This window comes from Anser anser (genome assembly GCF_964211835.1).
Source record: "Anser anser genome assembly, chromosome: 8".
NCBI classification, from domain to species: domain Eukaryota; kingdom Metazoa; phylum Chordata; class Aves; order Anseriformes; family Anatidae; genus Anser; species Anser anser.
Window position 1 is genome coordinate 24,089,632 of NC_139728.1, and position 22,324 is coordinate 24,111,955.

General features: G+C 41.6%; 1 long non-coding RNA gene across 1 annotated transcript; it reads left to right on the forward strand.

Annotated features, from left to right (window-relative positions):
* The first annotated feature begins 2,925 nt into the window (after nucleotides 1–2,925).
* LOC310903265 lies at nucleotides 2,926–21,886 on the forward strand. Its single transcript, XR_014587405.1, has 4 exons — nucleotides 2,926–3,004; nucleotides 3,103–4,299; nucleotides 7,439–7,589; nucleotides 14,683–21,886. It is a non-coding gene; the product is annotated as an uncharacterized lncRNA (long non-coding RNA).
* Nucleotides 21,887–22,324: the final 438 nt, after the last annotated feature.

Consider the following 22,324-nt stretch of genomic DNA (forward strand, 5'->3'; position numbering starts at 1 on the left):
TTTTCACACGGACTCAGAGCTGCAATTCCTCTCTCTGCTCTCCTTCCCATGGCCAGCACTGGCTTCTCCCCTCTGTGACTTGCAGACATGGCCCTGAGAAATTTTTCAGCATTTGGGAGAGAGCAGGACACAGCTCTGGTTCAAGTGACTCATTAATAAGGACTGTTTGGGCGTCAGTAAAGTGTGCTGTGATCTTCAGCACCTCTGCGTCAGGGATCATGCGGGACTCCTCTAGCCCCCCGAGGCAATGAATCTAGTGACCCCGTGTGAGTGATTCCCAGAGAAAGGGACACCCCACAGTGGGGATCACACTGCACAGAGACTCACACAGCACATCTGCGTTCATCCTCAAGCCCTACTCCAACGCAGAAACACAGCAGTCCTACCTCAGCAGGAGGCTGGGACTCTGGGTGCTGCTGCCAGCTTCTCTCATGTCTCTAATAAGACGTGAACTCTGGAGTTTTTTTTTCACAATTGCAGCACTTACACTCCTCTCAGGAGATAAATGTTGTCTGAGATTGCACTGGAAGTGTTCTCCCAGGAGGAGAGTTAAGCACTTTTTCTCCTCTCTGTCTGCCTTACTTTTGTGAGAGGTGGGAACATAATATGTACAATGCTTCTTGGATGTGTCAAGTTTCGTTGAAATTGGCCCATGTGTTCAGAAGTTGTAAGGGATGGGTGGAATAACAGAATGAAAAGGACACGCCGTATGGGTCCATTAAAAAATCAGCTGCAAAATAACGCTTGTTGTACCATCCCTTAGTACCACAAGAATTGGGGGTTCCGTTAGCGATTTAAATCCATTCCCAGATGAGATACGCTGCAGATGAGGTTCAGCCACAGCTCTCCTCGCTCTCTCTTGCAAGCTTTATGAATATTGCTCTTTTCATTTCCCTCGCTGACAGGGCCTCAGACGACAAGGCCCGCAATTGCAGAAGACGCTGCAAGAGCCCGCTGACAGGTGATTAACAGCTCCTGGATGCTGTGAGCCTGACCACACTTCTGACCACGGGAGCAGTTAAACAAATTATCAGCAGAGCCGTTCTGTGGTTAACTAACCCTTTTCTCTAAACAAGTCTGCTAATGACGTTCCCAGGCCTGGCACCCCGGTACACTTGCAAGCCAGGCACTCCACACTGAGACAGGTTGTTTCTCTCATTTAACAGACTCCTTTAAAACACAACAATAACAACAGCAAAGACCAAACTGGAAGGCAGAAACAAATCTGAACTCTTAATATCATGCACAGCAAAATTTGGATAAATGAGTGCATTTTAATAGATTAATTCTTTGAGGGGTCTTTCAGCAAGGTGAAGAAGCTGGGATTTATTTGGCCCCATTTATTTCAGGGCAGTCTTTTGCCAGAGTTTTCTGTCAGAGCTAATATTTTGCTCTCCATCCCAGCCAGGGCCTGAGGGAATGGGGTAAACCCCTGATATTTCAGAAGATACAAGAGTCAGAATCCCAGAAGCTGGCTGAGCCCCTAAACATGGGCAGCAATTGAGCAAACACTTCCCCTTCCTGTTTGCCCACAGCCCTTCTTGGAACCGCCCCAAGGAGTAACCTGGGACAGAAGGGAGGGGAAGCACTGTGAGGTGCTGACTTTATGGGGGAAGGGGATCCACGTAACCCCAAGGTCATAGCAGGCTTTGTAGAGTAGTGTGTACAGGGGGCTTCACAATAAGTCTCTCAAACAGGATTTGATCACAAGGAGGTCACTGCTGTGGTAGCAAAAGCAGCTAGGTAAACATGGGAGGTGGCATATGTAGGCCCAGGGCCTAGGGCCTCTCAGGGACAAAAACCTTCACCTGCAGTAGCAGGGTGCTCCAGAGCTGCTTCTGCCTGCTGCTTGAACTATATTCAAGTTTTGGTTTGACCTCACACTTTTATTGCTGAAAACTATTCAGTTCTGAAGCCAGAAGTCTTCTCCATGTTGGCTGGCCTGCAGCTGTTCTGAGGGGTGTATCACCAAGATGCTCTTACTTCTACACACTGGGTGCTTTTATCTGCCATTCCCCAGATGTCACGGGGATTTGTTCTTCCACTCACACATGAGAGAGACCCTGTTCTGAAGTCATGTCACTGAGGGTCCAGCACTACCTTGTAGCAGTATTGAGACAAACTGTCTACCTCAAATGCCTCCCTGGTGTATCAGACTTGCTCAAATTAATAAATGATGAATGGAGCTAAGAGTGGAAGGGAGATGAGGAGATTCCAGGCCCTGGGGTGTTTCATCTAACGACGGGGACATCATTGTTGTGACTTTGCAGAGACTTTGGGTTCTTGACATCTGTCTGTCTGTGACTAAGAGTATAGTCTCCTGAGAAAATAAGTGCTTAGGGCTAATTTCAGTCTTTGCTCTTCATTTAGAGATGCCTGGGTGAAATTGAATGTGTGAGGATGGAGGACAAAAGAATATGCTTTAGCCTTTAAACTTTTAGCAGTGTATGTGTTGTGACATTTTGGAAGATTCTTGTCATACAGTGTGTTTTAAAGCCACTCCTTAGGAAGCTGTAGTCATCCGAGGTATAGATATAACCTAGGTCTCCTACAGATCTAAGTTGTTCTCAAGAAGCTCCAGTACTCCAGATCACTTGGACTCCTCCCCATGTTTCCTGGGCTTAGCCTTTTCCTGGGACTGATGGGGGGATAAAGCTGTCACTCCAGAGATCATTAGATCACGTCCTGAGGGCACAGTGAGGAACATGCTAGGTGCCACCCTGATTGTGTCTACTTAGAGAAGACAGGGATTACCAGGAGAGATGGAAAGTTATAACGACCCATGTAGAGTAACCATTTTCATTGTAGCTTCTCCTCTTTTGTCTTTTCTCCTCTCTTGTTACAATATAGGCAAGGAATCCTTGTCATGACAATCAATTCAATAGCTCTCCAAGGAATAAAAGCAGATGGTTTCACACCCTTACACAGTGAATTGTGTAAATGAAAGAAGAGTCATTAAGTGCAATCACTGGTGAGAGGTTTTCAGCTCCAGCGACTCTTTGAGGTGTGTGCAGAGAGCACAGGGAGAGAGTACTTACCATATTTAGGCAAATAGAGTTTGGAGGGAAAAACATTATGCAAACCTGCTTTTTTTCTTTACAGCTAATAGAAGCAGGTGGATGTCCAAAGTGCAAGCTTGGAGTGCTTTTCACTTCAAAGGATTTAGAATAAACCACTTTATTTTTCTCCTTAATGCATGGATGAGAAGTTAGATCTTCTCACAACCTAGCTTACACTTGGCATACTTAACCCTTCTGAAAGTGCTTCCTATATTGGTTCAGAACTGAGAAGGAGGAAGAAAACAAAGTTGATGGAAGAAGAGAGGGACATTCATTTCTGTTCTGCCATAAATCTCATCTGGGCTCTCTTTTTGATTTAAAAGAAAACATCTGAAGGTCAAATCACTTCTTCATCCAACAGGTTCTTCAGGAGAACTTAAGCTTGCTGTGGTTCACCCTCCCCTTCTGCTGAAGCTTTGCAGAAGGGAATCCAAGACTGATGGGGCCAAAGGGCAAGAGAGAAATGGTCTTGGGCTGTAGCAAAACTGCAGGTGTAAAGGAAACTGCCAAATTTAAAGAGGAGACTGGCAAGTTCTAGACATCAACCTGTAGAGTTTTTGGACTGTGGTTTTGGTCTAAGCACCTAACTTCTATTTTATTTCACAAAATAATGAAATGTTTTCACTATTTTTTTCATCCCTTTGTAAATGGTTCTAAGTCCCTCAGCGAGAAGCTGGATGAATCTCAAATTTACATTGTGAGTAAGCGAGGACAAAGAGTTTTCTTCTACTGTATGTCCTACACCACTGTCATGAAATCACAAAACTGTAACTGAAGTGCAGCTGTTGTGTTATGTGAGCTGCAACAACCCTACAGTCTCCCTGAAAGACTTCTCTACAGTGCTCCTGAAACTCATCTTCCATTTCCCTGTACACAGCATCTTGTACCACAAAGGTCTCCTTTGAAAAGACACTACAGGTGTCTGCTGATGGGTGGTTAGCTGCACCAGGACATCACCACCTGACCACACTCTTGACCACAGGTGTAGTTTAGCAAATTGTTGACAGGGCAGGTTTTTGCTTAACGAAGCCTTTTGCTATAAGAAGCCTGATAATGAAGGCACTCCTTTTGGCACCCCTTTGTGCTGCTAACTCAGTCTTTTGGGAAGGGGAAAGAGAAGGAGAAGCATTTAAGACAGTTTTGATGCTCCACAGAGCAGCGCTAATGAAAACTGAAGGCCAGAGGGAGGGGAGAGAAATTGCCATCTCCTCAGGAAGGAATTCAGCAGACTTCTCACCAGGTCTGTTTTTTAATTAACTTTGTGACTGTGATACTCAGTGGGTCTCAGTAGGGTTCAGTTATCTCACTGTAATTGTCTAGTGCCTTAAGATATATCTTGGGCTTCCAGCTGCCCTTCAGATAAATGTGGGTCTTTGGGATGTCTGCCTGTCCTGTGAGGATGCTTTGGATATCATGAGAAGGTTAAAATGTCCAGTCACCTAAATTATTCAAAACTAGTCTGGTACTTTTTCTTTTCATCACAGCATCGTATCAAGGTGTTCTCTAGTTTTGAAACCAACCCTAATATTTACATACAAATTATCCAGAAAGAGGCCGGGTGTGCTCACCTGCAGGATTCACTGTGAAGGGCACTGCTAGGATAAGGGAGTTTTTTAAGAGAGAAATTTTACTAGTGCCCTTGGTTTCCAAAATGAAAGCTTATTTGCCCTGTGTTCTTAAGGTCAGAGGATTGCTTTCTCTATGACAAAACTAAGACAAAAGTCCACTTAAGTCTGGTGATAGTTAAAGAAATAGCATGTCTACCACTTAAAGTTGAAGGTTTTAGCTTTTTTTTTAATGGTTAAAGCAGGAATAATGTGCAAATGCATAATCAATAGCACACTTTCTGAATAAGAGTTCTTAAAGAAAAAAAAAATCTCAAGAAGTGTAAGATTTTTTTTTTCTGTTTTCCTGCCCTCTGATATGTTGTAAAACTTCTGTTTTTACTGTGTTCTTGGAGCAATGGATTAGTTTTGCCAAGAAAAATCTACAAGTTCATGTGTGTCTATACAGCGGTCAGAGCAAGTTTCTGCGATGTTGCTTGCTTTTGCAGAGAGATTGTCAGCAAAAGCTATCTCTCTGTACTATAGAAGGACCATGAACAAACAGCATTTCTGGATTAAACATGTGTTGCTTTCAAATCAGCCATATAAAGATGAGGTCACTTGCAGGTGAGCCTATCAGTCAAAAATGCACAAAGGACTGTTTTTTTCCCCCCAGTGGTCACAAGGAGAAATTAGGGGAGGGAGAGAGAGAATTGTGTTTTGTCAGCCCAAATCAGAATTTTGTGGGTCATTTGCAGAAACGAGGAAAATAAAATCAGTCAGTTTGGGCCACTCCATTTCACTTTCAGGTTATTTAACTGTGAAACTAATGACGACAGTTTTCAAAGAATGATCTCAGAACTAGCAGAGCAGACATAAGGCTACAAAATCACATAGATGCAGAGGGGAAAAAAAGCCCGCCTGGTCAGTTCGTAATGGTGTATTGGAGAGACGGTGTGATTTAAGTACTAAATTTTTGCCAAAGTTTTGAAAGCTGAGCCTCCTTCAAAAAAAAAAAGTGAAAGCACTCCACCCTTTCCCCTCACTATGTAAATTCAGCAAAGGCTCAGACAGCAGCATGTGTAGAACTTTATGCTGGGCTTCTTCTTATGCTTTGAGTGGTAAAATCAATAACATGTAAGTCCTGAGGGCAAGGAACAATTTGGAGCTACTATTTCAGACTCTCTACAAATTTAAGGTGCTATTGCTACCTTGTTATTGCTACATATATTACAGTTTTTTCCTATTGTGTGTATTACAGCAGACAGTGTTTGTAAGACATAAATAAATATTCAGTACATATAACATCACAGGTTATACCTTCCTTTTTCAAAAATATGTTTGTAAAGTTAATAGCTAGGGCCTCAGGTGCTTCACTTCAGGTTTATTGAGACAGCCACTTATATTTGAGGGTCTGATGCTCTGAGTCTGTAAAGGGACCTTTTTGTTTTCACTCATTCCTCCCACCTTCCCACACCCTGAATCATACCCTTCTATTCTGGGAAAGAAGTGCTCGTGTTTCAGGTCCAGCGCTGCTCTTGATCCCCTTCTGACCTGTGGCTCTTCACTGCTCAGTGCCTCAGTTCCCTTACTTTTGGATAACTGATGGTGAAGCTCCTCACCCCATGCTTGCCAGAGCAGCTGGTGATGGGGTGCTTGGAGCAGTGGTGGTGGAAAGCACCACTAAGAGAAAAGGATTATTTGGACAGTGCTGAGCTGTAGCTGTGACGTGTGTGGCACAGAAGCCACATTATCCATAAATATCTAAAGGAAATGGTTATTGGAGACAAAATCCCAAAACAATTTATTGAACTGCCACATGCTGTCTTTCTAGTTCCACAAACTGTCACAGGCAGTCTTTGAACTTCCAGCTTTACAGTCACTCATAAAATGAATGACATGCCTTATAGGCAGCTGTCAAATGTGTTTAAACTCTACTGCTTGCTCCTAGGTAGCACTGGCAGTGCTTTTGCAAGCAGCATGAACCTGTCTGTAGGTAGCTTTGCACTGATGAGGAGACATCTCAGAGGAAACACCTTTACCAGCACTTGCTCCTGTTTCCTCTGAGAGGGCAAAGGCAAGCCTTTAACACTTTTGCTAGCCACCCCTAGTTAGACCAAGAAGGGATTATGAGCCTCAGGAAAAAATAAAAAGTTCTCCCTGGGAACGTGGGAAAGCTGGTGTGCTTCCCAGTGGATGCTCTCTGGGGTCATGGCACCTTCCCAGTTCCTCCACTCACACACCAAACCAGCCAGACCTTTCTGATGTGGTAGGTCCTTAAGATAGAAGCTCTTGCATTGAAATGCTACTGCAGAAAGTACAGGAGCTACCGCAGGGGAGTTTGCCACCCTCATGCACTTCAGGTTTACCCATATTACTTGCTCAATCCCAATTTACATGTAGTAAGACCAAAAGTTACACAGCCCTGGGAACCCACGCATTTATGTCTGACTGCAGCAGATTAAGCTCTTGTTACCAATCAGTGGCCAGCCTGTTTTTCCAACTGTTTTCTAGGAATTCTCTTTCCCTCCCCAGTCCCAGCACCCTTGAAGCATTTGCAAAGTATTCCTTTTTGGCTTTTGACAGTCTTGGTTTCAGATTATTTTTGCCAGCTAAAGGATTTCTGGGCAGGTTGACAGACATAACATCTTCTTTTCAAAACAGTCCAGATACTGGAGCGGTGGGCTGGGAGCTGTATTTGTCTTAACTCAAATTGCAGATCTATCACTCGGGCTGGGAAGATCTCCCTCTCTGTTCTTTCTGAAATAAAAAAAAAAAAAGCACCCGCTTTCATCTCTGTCCAGGTTACTTTAAAGTTTCTTCTGCATCTGTCAGGAGTTCATCTGGTTGTGTGAGAGAACCTTACCAATGAAGAGGGACTTCTATAAAACATCCTGATAGCAAAGAAGTGAAAGAATCACCAGAGGAGAGAACCCTTATAGGCCTTGCGGCAGCAGTGCCACCTTTCTTGGTGACTTGATTTGAGGTAATGTGTCTTATTTTCTTACCATGAAGAGGTTTTTGTGACTGACTTTCTGGACAGGTCCGAGACGCTCAAAAGGCCTGGTAGATACTTACATGAGATTGTTTGTGAAGCACTTCATAGGACTTTCAATGCTTTAAGCAAAATAGCTAGCACCAGGGATGGGATACCAGAAGTGCTTTGTCTCCACTTACTGTAAATGATCATAAATTCTACTGCTATTTTATTGTGGTGGCTGTAGTTCTTGGAAAAGTAAAGGGGGTGGGGGACCAGTTCCCAGTTAGTTTTATAAAGTACAAGGTTGCTTGTACTGGTACCAAATCCAAAGTGCAATATTTCAACTATGAATGATTGGATGTTTTCCCAGCTTCCCATAAAGTCATTAAACACAGTGTAAAGGGTCACCCATAACATAACCAAAAGATCATTGCATGCAGAACTGGAGCAGATTGTCAAGACAGCCATGGTTTTCCGGAAGGTGAATAAACACTTCCAACTACATAGCCTTGGAGGTAGCCATCTTTGTGAAAATGGGCCTTATAAAGCATTCTTCAGTAAAGTTTCCTTTATAGCTCACTGTGGCTTCTCTAGGTATGTCTTACAAAAGTAGCAGCCAAAAGTCAAGAGCCCTTCCATCCTTAGGGAACCCATCTCATGTGGAACTTCTCTTTGGATCTTGCATTAAGGGAAGATTTCTCCACTATTGGACTAGTGACCTTCCAAAACTGAGGAAAGTGAGCGACTCTCACATTTTTTGAATGTTTACATGGCAAAGTCCCATCTAACGAAGTAAGGATGATACCCAGAAGATCTACATGTTACCTCTCCATAGAAGTAACAGGAAGTTGTGTTGTCACTCATGTTTATTGAATCATTTGGCAGAATTTGGTTGCTATAATATGATTTTTCTATTAACCTATATGACTGTTCAGCTAACTAGTGGGGAAACCATTATTTTCTAGACTGCTTTGTTAGAAGATGAAAGCCACTAGCAGCAGCTCGAGGTATTCTACCTGCAAAAACAATGCTCCTACAGGAAAAGACCTACAAGAAAAACAGGAGATGTCATTATTCAGAGGGGACACTGCTATGTGCTGGGATGTGCATAGCATCTCAACAAGTGATTGTAGTTACAGATTTCTGCTGAATTTCACCAGTGAAGTGTATCCCTCAATGTCCAATAGCGTAGGAAGGAAAAAATGAGATTGGGAATCAGTTCCTGGCTTCTCTCTTAGCAATACAAAATGTTACCAATAGAGCAATGCAGATCACCATGCAGATTAAAATGTTCAAAAAGACTTTGTTTTTCTCAGGAAGTACTCAGTTCGGAATGGAAAATAAACTCCTTTAATTTTTCTTTTGACCACTGCTATACACACAGCTCATTATGGAGCTGCCACACGAAGTACTGCCAAATTGAATCAGAAAATGTTAGTCCATCTGTGACACACAAGAAGCCAATGTGGTCCATTTCATGCTTGCTTAGAGCAGCAACAGACATGGAAGCGGAGACTGGATGCAGGACTGAACTTTTCACAATCCTGGGTGTGTTTGGGTAAGGGCTTTGGCTCAGTTTGCTGTGCCAAAGTACAACCAGGCCATGAATCTGAATTTTCCCCAAGTTCAAATGCAGTCCTATTCAGACTCCTCAGACCCTTGTTTATTTGGCGTGTTGTGACATTTATACACACACACAGGGACTCATTTAAACCGTCCAACTCAAATCCTCCTACAGCCACAAATGCATAAAATTTGAATGCTTTTTTTTTTCAGACATTTTGGCTGAAATGAAACTTTTTTACAGTAATAAATAACAGAATAATTATTTTTACTTCCTACACAGGAACTCAAATGTTTGATTGATTTTGCTCCTTTTGGCAGAGTTGATAGGTCTGAAATAGTTTTCCCTGGCATCTCAGAAATACCGGTTCCTATTAACCCTGAAGAGTCCCGATGACCTAAACTCAACTTCAGGGTATTTGATTTCTTTTCCCTCCTATCCACATGGGAATGCAGGAGGAAATGTAACACAACATAGTTGTGATTAGTGTCTAACTTTTCTTTTCCCCATCCCTAGCGTCTGTGCAATTGCTTAAGGTAACTTTACAATTGTCTTGTCATAGACATGCCCTTGTTTTCTACTTCACACTTGGTCTTGGAACTGGAGAATTTTTGATATTTGCTTAGGATTTCTTTATCCAGAAAGAAGAGCAGAGAGCTACTGTTCAGTTTTCAAAGGTAATCTGTGAATTGTACCCCCATTACACCTGAAAATTCCAACCATTTCTGGTGTCCACAGCTCTGTGCTTCCTGGAAGTGTTCAGTAAGCCCTGTGCAAACCAAACATGTTGGTCTTAAGGGCCTGCACCAAGTATGGCTTGACATTTCCCAGAAACCTCAGGCTGAGTGTGTGTGTGCAGGACACACTGTCTGCACACATACTTCTGTCTGGGAAATGCCAGGTTCCACTCACCATTGGCAAATGCTCGTGCTTAATGAGAACTACTGTGCTGACAGATCTTTGGCTGCTTTGATTACATGTGAACGGTAAAGACATTATTGTTCTCACTAGTGTGCCTAGACCCACATGCTTGCCTGCCTGGGCTTGTTCCATGCCACTGGAGTTTTTGTGGTCTGTGTGGCACACATTTGTCTCATCATTCACCCGAGCTGATTCAACTACCATGCATCAAGGCAAGCCCATACTCAGTTTAATCTCTTAAGCCCTAGTTTTATTGTGCATGCACCCACAATGATAAGGAAGAGATATAAAAGAGAGGTATAAATCTGGGTACATTTATATATGGGAGGAAGAAGTACAAGCATAGACTTCTTTATTAATTTAATTTTGTTTAAATAATTTATGAAGAGCTCAGAAATCAGAATTCTGCATGGAAGAGACAGTGGGGTGAAGCACAACACTGGAGGCTTTTCCCATTGAACACCATTGTGATGATGCAAAGAAGCCCAGAAAACAAATTCATGTATTGTGGTGACTTTAACTGTGTCTGGGCATAGTTATGTTGACATCAGCTGCTGACACTTTTGTGCTTTACTGGTCCTGCAGGGAGGTTCTTGGTAGGTTCTGCCTTCCACAGGCAGATCAGGTCTTCAGCGGGCTTTGACACCTTCTGGCCATACCAGTCTTTCTTCACCAACCACAGAGCCCCCAGGGTGACATTCAGTGGTAGGCACTGTCTGCAGCTAGGTCAACGTGTCTGCTTATCAGTCTGTCATGCGGAGAGTGTCACTGCTTTACCCATGTGGTGGCTGTGAGGATAAACATGTCATTGGAAATGTTCAGAAGTGGAGGGCTGGAGAAGAGTGCATGATAGAGTGGCCGTTGTGTACGAGTAAGAGGTTGTCTCTGTGTGTGTGCATAATCTCACTCAAATTATGCAGCCAGGATCCAGCATCTGAGAATCATTTTCTCTGAGGATCATAATTGTAAAGCTTAACCAAATAAATATTGAACGACATTATATAAAACTCCCACACAGAGCCCTGCAACCTGAAACATAAAATATATATGCAGCATATTCTGCTCACCGCAAAACTATGCTAGGAGTATAAGAGTATCTTTTAATATGGATTGGCTAGCATCCCACTCCTGGGTCAGAGACATGACGTCCCAATAAACATTCATGGATCGCTTGGAAATCACAGGCATCCATGATCTGTCTTGCCTGCCCTCCCTTTTTCAGCTGAACATTTAGAGCTGAGCTGATACGGCCACTCAATCCTTCATCGTCGTTCTTGTCTTAATTCCACCAACTAATTCATATGGTGCAGTTTCATCAACCGAATCATTTTGAAGTAGTTAAGTTCTTTTGGGGGCTTTTAAAGCAGCTGGTTGTAGCACTGACTTGAAGTCTAATTTCTCTGTCTCCTGAGAGGATACTTTTTTTCTGCCTCACAGTTTCTTGATGACTTCAGAACCAAATAAATACAATAACTTCAAATGCTCTAGTTGCTTGCTTGGGTTCCTGCTTACAGAGGGAGCCACTATGCTGAGAAAACAGCAATAAGAAAACTCTATAAATTCAGTCTTACATATTCAGAGCCTTGTAAAACTGACCAGAGCATGAATTCCCACAGGCACCAGATGATATTTGATTCCTTCCACTGTGAGACTTCAGCAGAGTTCACCAACATATACACAGAGACAGGTGTCCAAACTGCTACTATGCAAGTGAGAGAAACCTGTATGAATAGAGCCTTGCACCCTGACATCGTGGTTATGTGCTGTTTCACTACATAGAGCATTGGGAAATGCGTTAGAAGAGCTGTTATATCGCTACCTATATCTGGTGGTTCTACTGGTATGAAACCATCCCTCTTGCAGGTGAGGAGGTTTCAAAACTTCAGAAGGTGGCAGGTCAGGTGGATGTGTTGGGTATTTTTCTAATAACTTGAGGGGCAGATAGGCTTTCAGGAAGTGAAACTGCATCCTGAACTCGGAGGCTTTTGTCAGATTTTGTTCAAGATCCCTACTGTGCTTAGATCTGCTTTCTCCTGACTTAATCACATGCATATCTGGGCCTGTCTGATGGAGCATTTGAGGACCCAGTCCTGAGAGAACATTGTTATGCAAACCCAGCAGTAGCCCAGCCAGCGCAGAGCAGTTGAATGAGTCACAGGCTTTGTGGCATACAGAGGCTGCAGATGGAGATTCATGTTCACACCAAGAAACACAGCCTCATTCTGTACTTGCTGCCATCTGGAGACAGAGAAATTAAAAACAACTGGCATGTGTTAAACCCCCTCCACCCTTTTATATGGTTTAATCTTGCAAATTGCATTTGTTTAGCAAAGGAAAAATGTATTAATTGTTCTGCAAGTGTGACTAATGGTGGTTAGTCCCATTCTGCTGTCAGGAGAAAGGCTGCCATTAACTGCATTTAACTCCTGCTTGAAGCTGCCCTGCTTCTTGCAAAGTTTTCACACTTTGGCCAGCTTCAAAGCTAGCCCTGTCCATCCAAAAGCACTCAGAGGTTAGCAAGAAGACCTGTTGGACATATACTGTAGCAGATTTAGGTCTGAGCTCTCTAGAACTTGGAGAAACTCAAGGGGTCTGAACACAAAAGAGTTCCTTTTAGACGGAAATGTCTGTTTCTCATCCAGCCTGTTGAGACTGACTGCTGACTCCTTTAGCACTGTACACATCACTGATTGAAACTTTCATTGTTTCTAGACTGGATGACCATAACATGGCCTTTACATCCATTCTGAAGTTGGTCAAGGGCAACACGTTCTGTTTCATAGGCATGGTGACTGTAGACACACAACATATTCATGGCTTGGAGGTTTCAGAACTGAAAGTCTGATCTCTAGAAATTATGTTGGGATCCTCCTTGCTAGTCAAACTATCCTCCCTTCAATTCAGGGAATGTGGAAAAGGCATTTTCTACACTGCTGGAAATGTACGAATAATAAATGCATCTGCTGAGGTATAAGGAAATGTTGGGATGTCAAATCTATCTACAGTTCCATTTCACATTTATTTTTTAATCCTTCTGCTTCTATCTTTGTCTATGTCTTATAATGCATTCACCACTGCCGTTGCATGGTGTGTGGCCAAGAGCACATAAATGTGGCTAAGAAATACCACATAGAAATAAGACACTATCAACATTAATGGTTTTTGGGTAGGTCCTAAAAAAACACTGAATGAAGATGGGATGGCACATGCATGCAACTCCTTCTCCACATATGAGATGTAAAATAAAAATCCTATAAGAAAAGAATTATTTCACATTTTCAGAGGAAGTAGAATCAGTGCAGTTAAAGAAAAGAAACTGTAGTGATGTAGGATAACTTAACAGTGAGATATGTCCAGTGGAAAAGTCTCAGAGAAGTGGAAAACTTCTCTTTGCAGACTTTGAGATAAACAAAGCACTGAAAAATACCCACCAGGGCGCAATTATCTGTGATGAGAACAGAGGTACAGAAATAAAGGTGGATGAGTAGCAATTCTTTCTTTTTCTAATAATTCCTCTACCAAGAAGTCAGACAGACTTCAGTGTGTGGGATGTGATTCCATCCTAATGTCAGTATCAGCTTCATTGTATATGTGCTACCACGTTTACTGCTGCTCCCTTTGCTTAGATCACAGAACAGAACAGAGAGCACAGAACTGCTAAATCGGAATTGACAGCCTACGAAGCCAAGCAGTCATATTCCAGCAACAGTCAAGTACTTTTTCAGGGAAGAATTTGCAAAGTAATAAGTTCCATATCTTTTTTTGACATAGTCCGGAAGGAATAAGCAAACAAAAGGGACAGCATGTCTTCTGTCTGCTTTACAGCAACGTACACAAATTTTGTCCGTATCTCTTTATGGATAAGAAAGCTGCCAAAATGGAAGAAAAATAAAAACCTGAAGTAAATTTTGGCCTGGTTTACCAGTGCTATGGAATAGAGGACCTCTTTGAAACTGTCTTCTCAGAATTGCCTGAGATACGAGTGACTCTCTTTTTGTTGCTCTTTCAATGAAATGGATATGCTTAGAAATTTAGGCAGGGTTGTGGCCCTTTTGGGTATGCCGTGGGCCTTCCTTTACTTTCTCATCAACTTGCCAGGCCTTGCCTTTGTACTGTGTGGACTCAAACTATGAAGACAGCAGAACTCCAGATGATGCATCTCAAGGGTGCGGCTTCTTTGCCATGGGCAACACAAGCTAATTGCCAAGTTTACTGCTTTTTCCAGTGATCATATTTAGAAACAGCAAATTAGAGACTGATGCGATTCAAATCAGATCGTTGAATTTCTTCAGATATGCATTACTCCTACCATTTTTAATCACGTTCTCTACACACTAAGGAATGTGCTGAGTTCAAACCTACCTGCATTTTGTCAGTGACACAGTTAGCCTTGAGTCTAGTCCAAGACTGACCAGAATCAACTGTTCTGTGTCTCACCTTCATGGCCACCGCTCTGTAGACTCTGCCATTCACTCATTCTGTATTTTCTCTTACTGGAAAGGGATTAAATTAAGGGAGAAGTGATTAGAAACAGAAGGGAACTTGGTTTTAATGATCTGTACTTTGTTCACAAAATAACTCACAAACCATTCACTGATACCTTTTGATTTGCAGGCTCTGAGTCAAATCAGTGATCCAGAAGAGCTCAGCGAGGAGACGTTTTCCCCCCCTCAAAGCAGTGATATTGGAAAAAGATGTGGCCCTCTGCAGCTGTCATGGCCTTTGATATCCAGCTACATGTTGTTTCCATATTGCATAGTGAACTGTGAGACCAGATGATCTCCATAAATAATGCAGTCTTGCGATTTCCTCAATTACTATTCCAACAAAAACTTCCAAAGGGTCGATGCACCAGGGAGCACCCTGTGAGCACATGGGAACACCACACCTTTAAGGTACTTGTGAGCACAGATGAGAGATGTCTCTGTGTGAGAGGCAGTCTAGACATAGGCATCCAGTCCTGTAGAAGGCTTTGACACTTGGAAGTAAACCTAGAACAACTTGCATTACAGAAGAATATAATGCAGGGCATTGAGAGATCTTGCTGATCAGTGTTGTTAGCATGGTTCCTGTTGTTCATCTGAGACTGTTATGCTTATAAGGTTTAATTATTAACATGGTAAATTGTGGACATTGACTATGAGGATTCCTTCATAACTTTTAAATGTCCTCCTTCTAGGAAGTCCTTCAAACCCCTGTATGAAAAATTCCTAGATAGAGCTTTCTTCTACTGTGATATTGTTGCAGTTGTAACAAATTCATTAGGTGTTTTTCTGCTGCATGAATCCCTAAGAAGCCCCTTTCCCAAAGAGCATTCAATAAGAGCTTTTACCCTATACCAAGACATTGGCCACAGGAGTGAGAAGTACATATGACTTACTAACACATTTATAACAGATAAAATTAAATATAATAAATTTCCTTTTCCCCACCATGGATTATCACCTTTGTGTCTCCTCTACCAGCAGCTATGAATTAATTTCTAACAGTCAGACTTTTCTGGCCTCCAAAAGTTCCTCTTTCCAATGAAATACTGTGTCATCTCTAAACAGTCTTTACCAGCTTAGCTGAAGGCATCCTTGAAAGACTGGGCCTTCTCAAAAGGCTTGACTGGGTCTCGTGAATGCCCGTGTTTTTAGATAAACAGCAGAGCAGGATGTTGAGGCAGACAGCACTGGCAGAGCTGAGCAGATGGGAAGGTGAGCTGAAACAGATCAGTTATTCACTCAGGCCCCAGCTGAAAGTTGATTATACGGAAAGCTGTGTGTAAAGTATTTATAGTTGGGCCCCCAAACTCAAAATCTATTCCAAGTGGGATAGTTTACATAGTCAAATATATTCCCATTAATGCCTGTATTTTCTTACTAAGATGCTTTATTTAGTTGTGTTTTTTGTTATTGTTGCTGTTTTTTTCCAAATCTGCTAATTGCTTCTGAACAATATCATCCCTGTGAAATGTTCTCATTGAAAGATTCAAAGGCTCTGAAAGGATTGAGAATTCCCACCTAACTGAGAACAGATTTATGCCTGGATTCAGCCCCCAGTCCTGCCTCCCACAGACAGTTCCCAACAGAAGAAGTCACTGGGTTTCCTTCCTAGTCTTTCTGAGCACTGGAAGCCACATGCACGTGGGTGCTTGTTAGTAGTTAAGCCTTTATTTTGATGCATGGCGTGATAGCTTATGATACCATAAAACCTACCAAAAATAGCAACCCAATTGTTGGCTGCAAAACTCACAAAGGCTTTGGAAAGCTCAGTGATGACAACTGTGAGAGCCGGTAAGACGTCTTATTGAAGGGTAGGTAGGTCTTCTCAGAACAAGACACACATTCATGTACACGTTTCCTGATCTTTATGTGTATATGCATGTGCACAGAATAGACACTACATTTGAAATTGCCTTTTGTAGTCTGGTTTTACAGCTGCACTGAATGCAGTCTGGGGGCATGACAAAAGAGTGACACTGCAGATCTCTGTCATACCTTTTCTGCAGGATTTTCACTTCGATACTTTTCAGTCATGTTTTGACTGATATGTGTATATATTCACACACACAAGTGTATCTACATATGCATAACAATATTTATTTTAGAAGGATAAGTTTCTTCTATATTTTGTTTCCTGCTAACGCTGTGATCTCTGGAGACCTGGGCTATATCTTCTCATGTTTGGCTCATGTATACAGACAAACACATCACAATAACTTCCCTATTTTACCACAGAGAGCCTAATTTATAATGGTTTAAGATTAGGGAGGAATGTCTGTTTTTTAATATAAGTTTTGTTGAACTTTCAAGAGTAACTTTGCTGCCATGTGACCTGAGACACAGAAAATGTTGATACCAGTAAAATCTTAGCAGAGTATGCCAAGAAAATCAGCATTTAGTTTACCTAGGATATCCCAGAGGAAACATACAGTTAATATTGGAGTTTAAAATATCTTAGCCTTGGAATCTTAAAACTCCATCAGCACTTGGAAGAGGGGGAAGAAAGAGTAACAAAAAATCCCATAATAGCAACGATGTTAAACACACACATGCAACACAACTCAATGGATCACTTTTAGGTGCTACCGGTTATTTCTGACTGGTTTTGCTCTTGATCTCCTCTTATTTGAAGCACTACAGAAAAAAAAAGAAAAAAAAAAACAAAACACTTTCCCTTTTTGAGAGTACCTTATAATGAAAACAAGAATATTTTGAAAGGAAAGAATAGGAAATGTTGACTGGGGTGTCCTGCTGCTTTTTAAGTAGTCCAGCTCCCAAGATTTATGTCAAGAGCAACAGAAGGTTGGAAATGAAAGAATGCTCTTGAAGTTATGCTCCGTAACTCAGCCGAGCAAGATCGCTTTTTCATTTACCTTGTCGAAAACCCAACATGAAAAAAAAATGTTGGAGATAAAAATCTTACACTGTTACTGGAGACTTACAAATGATGTGGCAAAGTAAACATGCGTTCCATGCATGAGAAAAAGTGCTCCGTTCAATGATATAACAGCTCCCTGGCTCAAGACAGGTGGTACATAGTTTTAAATCTGCAGAACATTGGCTTGAGTTGCATCCTTCTGCTCTGAAGCAGTCCTCATACATGGGCTCTCTGTAAGGCTGGGGGCCTAGCCCTGCTTCCCTGCCAGCCTGCAGACAACGCGGCTCTTCCTTTGCTGTCCTTGGTGCTCATGGGTTTTATAAATGGAATAATTTACTTTCTTTGTGTTTGAATTTGACAGCATCCCATGCATTCCACTGTCCTTGCCAAGGTAGGTACTTCTGAATGTGAAAGCAGATGTCAGTAAGGTTTATGTTGTGGGATTATACATCCAATAAGGATCAGTAATAGAAGTTATATAAGCAAAAGGGAGCAAGGCAGTTCTGTGAAGAGAGTGCTATTGCCTGAGAAAGGTCTCATTTGTATACAAGTGTGCTGATTTCTCCACTGCATATTTCAGATTTTGATACACAGCACCTTTAAGTCAATGTATGGAAGGATTCCCATTGCCTTCTGATGACTTTGGACATGTACCTTTGGCCTTAGTCGAGTGTTTTTTTCTTAACATCAGCAGGGTTCAAAAGTCATTGTGCTGAGGTATTAATGATTTCTTTTTATCTTATTGTTTCAGCAAAAATATTAAAACCTGGAGGCAGCTTTCTTGCCAAAAGCTTTCTCCCAAAGCCCAGGCCTCCAAGCCTCGATCAGGCGTGCAAGGAAGCCCAAATTTCAGATGCAGCATGAGGCAGGTTGTGCTAGTACCTGGGAAAGGAAGCGCATGCACTGAATGGATCAATGATTAGTTTGAAATCAATTATTAGGTGAAGATGGCTGTGCATAACATGGGTACTTTCAGTGGGCTGAAGTGTACAGTGTATAATTCAGCCTGCCTGTCCTCAAATCTTGATTATTTTGAGGTTTCCTAAAATGTCTGTTGCTCAGCCTACCTATATATGATAATGATACCTAGATAGTAACACCAGAAGGGATTGCCATGACTGCACAGACTTTTGGCAGAGCACAGACCAGGGAATGGCACATGGTTCCTATCCTTAACTCCAGTCTCAGCTGTATCATGTGTGAAACATCACATTTGTTTCCAAGAAGTAACTATTGTACTGAGTCACTCAACTCATGTGTAATTCACTACAGAACATCATAAAAGTATTAAAGCAGGGCAATATCTAGCATATCTAATTTAGACACCTAGAACTCATTATTTCAGCTACATTAAAATTGTCATCTTCTTTACATGGTGTAATTCAAACATCTGGAGTAAAGGCAGTTGAGTGCCTTCTGGCAGTGTCACCTGCAGGTTCTTTTACAGCAGCAGATGAACATGCTGTAAAGACATATCTCCACTCAGGATCTAGTTTATTAAGTCTTCTTTCCACGCAGATTCTCAAACCGACACTGCAGGAAAGGTCTTTAGCCAATACACATCAGGATATCAAAATGAGCTTGCAGTGCTTTAGGCTAGGGTCACAGAATCTAAATACCTAACACTTCAAACAGATTCAAACCCATGGAACTCGTAGCTGTTGTACTTGTGGTACAAATTCAGCATGTACTTCATAAAAATTGAGAAATTAGAACAGGCTAATGACTGCCTTGAAAACACACCCGACCATGTAAATGACAGAGAATAGATCTGAATTCCGCTTTCCTTCCTCACCTCTCCCTCTGTAATGGGCCAAGCCAAAAGCCTTCAATCTAAACAGACCTGAACTGCGAGGAAGTGCAGATCCAAACTCTTACAAGCCAGGCCATTTCTAATTATTTTTATTATCTCATTAAATTTATTATGAGACAATATTTATTATTAAATTTTTATTAATGCTAACGACCTCATTAACTCTCTGCAAAGAGTTTGTCACATACAATACTTAACAGCTGCCTGATTTCAGGCGTTGCGAACTCACTCATCTGTCCCTCTCCCCAGCATGCATAGATCCATAGCTATCCAGCCGTGTGCTCTACTCTCTTTCAAGAAGGATTTCATTGTCATGATGCTGTATTTCTTGGAAATTTGCTGTAGTCCTGTTATGGCCAGTTTTTATGCCTTCCTCCTCTAGCTGTGTCCCACATATTTCTTCTCATCTGCCTTGTTTCCTTCTGTGTTGATCCAGATGGATTGTATACCAGAACCGCATTGTCTCCTGTGGAGAATATCTTCTGGCTTGTTGAGTCAACCAGGGTTTGCAATGCCCCATTGGGGTTAGGCTGTAAAAACCCTCTATTATGTGTGCAGCTGGGCTCTGAGAGCAGATTTCACTTTGTTCTTTCTTTATCCACAATTGAAATGGCTTGGATAGCATAATTATTAAATGCTGAGGATCTGGACCACAGCCTTGAAGGATTGTCAAAAGAGTTTTGAGTCACTGGTGCAGCTGAGAACAGGATGTGGGACTGACAGGATCAAGAAGGAAGGAAGGAAGCTACCATGTGAACCTGAGACACAGCCAGGTCTCCTACAACTGGCTTGCTGGGTAGGCAACATCCAATGCCAGACATCTGGAGATGAGCACAAGTCAAGAGTCATTTCTGGAAGAACATATGGATCCTGTAGTCATACCCGTCCCTGGATCAAGGGAATCAGACATTGCACCAGCAGGTCTCATCCCATGCATTGACATAAGAACAACCATGTGCAGGCAGGCACATCCATCCTTTTTTTTCAAGTCAGGCTATATTGAATATCCTAGATGATGGACCAGAGAGCAGGTGTAGGGATATTTCCACAGAATACCCCTCCAGCTTTGGCATAACGTGGTTCAGAGTTCCTGTGCTGGAGCATTTAACATTTCTTAATAGATTTTTTTTTTTTTCCCTGAAACTTTTTAAGCTCTTATAAATATTTGTTCTCTACAGTCTCCTGTGGCAAACATTTCCACACAACTTAACTACATGCTCTATAAAGAACCACTCTTTTTTCCCCTTTGTCTTTAACTTTCCAGTTTGCTTCATTCTTTCCTATTCTTGTGTTGGAAGAGCGTTAATAATTATTCTGTTTGTCTTCTTGCAGACCAGTCGTGATTTTACAGAAATCTATTCCTCCCCTTCTCAGGCATCTCTTTTCACATTTCTCCTGTATCATTCATTTGACATGTTATCTCTGGTAGGTTAAGAACTGTAACAGGCTGAGGATCAGAAAGATATTTCTGTAGTTTCAGGGGGGAAGGAGAAACGGAAGTTGGGGAGGAACCTGGACAGCAGATTAGATTACATGTTTTGTTGTGAAGGCGGTACAGCTTTCACCTGAAAGAAAACCTATTTTATTTATTTATTTTTTTAACTTAGATTTGCTAAGTTTCAGAAGCTGTAAGCATACAAAAAGGAGGACAGGAATTTATGAAAAGCTTCAGTTTCCACATAAAACTTAAGCCCAGTTCTCCTCTTGCCTTTCATAAAAGTATATCTGTAACATGGTGTTAACTTGAATTATTGCAGGGATTAGAAGGTGAGATGGGTCCAGGTCTTAGTTTTTCTCAGCTCTTGGTTTTATGGAGGTACATCTCTCCTGGATTTTTATCTGATTTACACCAGGACAGATGGGAGGAAAGTCAAGCCTATTGTTTTTGCACTCTGCTTTTGACAGTGCTGAGAATCTTCAGGCTATAAAAGTGTCCACGCTATGCTGTCTTCCATCTGTATTACATATATTGTATCTGTCGTGCTGGTTTGGAAGAGCTGATGTTTTTGGCAAGCTTTCCTTCTTGTACACATCTAGCATCACAGCATTAAAAATAGCGATGGATGGGGAAAAAAAAAATCTAACTCATGGGAAATTTGCATTTTATTCCATGTTGGAGTGGAAAAGAATACTAATTTTTCCCCCAGCAAAATGAAAGGTGTTATCAGTTTTCAATTAATTCTCATTCAAATGTTAGGAATATCTGGAGGCATTGGGACCCTTCAGCCGTAGGAAGCTCTGACTTCTCTCCTATAACTGTAGTTGTCTAAAAGTTGTCTTCAAAAATGAATAAAAGAGAGGGATGGGCCTATCTAGAGTGAATGTTATCTCATCCTAGACACTGCTTCTCAGATAAGACAAATCACTGCATGTTTGGAGGTACTTTGCTCTTTGTGTTAACCACATAATGAACTCAGACAAGCCATTTGACTAACTGCTTACCTTTTAGGCAACTAAAATTAGAAAAAAAACCCCTTCTCTGAATACTTTTTTGGAGATAATGTTCAGCTGAGAAGAATACAAGGTTATGACAAACTCAGAACATCAACATCCATGAGGAACACCCTAGCTGATACAGAGTATAATGCTGATGGGCAATATTTTATCTTTGTTTTCCTGGCAGAAAATCCCTTTAGAAAACAATCCTCTCCTAGGGAAGACTTTGGAATGAGATGAAGCCCTGCCTTCTCATGGGATTTTTTTTCACTCAGAAATTAAGAAATAGCTTCAAGCAATAAAAACAAAACAAACAAACAAACAACAAATAAGTATTTATTTATTTATTTATTTATGTTAATGAAGCATACAAGTAGAAGCTGATAGACTGAGAGCTATAATATTCTCAGCTTCCATAGCCAAGATTTATGAGGGCCTTTTCTTTCACACTGGCAATGGCTTTAGACATGCAAAAATTAGATATCCAATCTAAGTAGTGTCTGAGCTCCTTCTGTGCTCAATGTAGAGACACAGACACCTCTAGACACAGTCATCTCGTTGGTTCTACAACTGTGTCTTAAAATCTGAGGAATTTAGATGTCTGTGAGTAAGGAAGATTTGTCTCACAATATATATGCATCA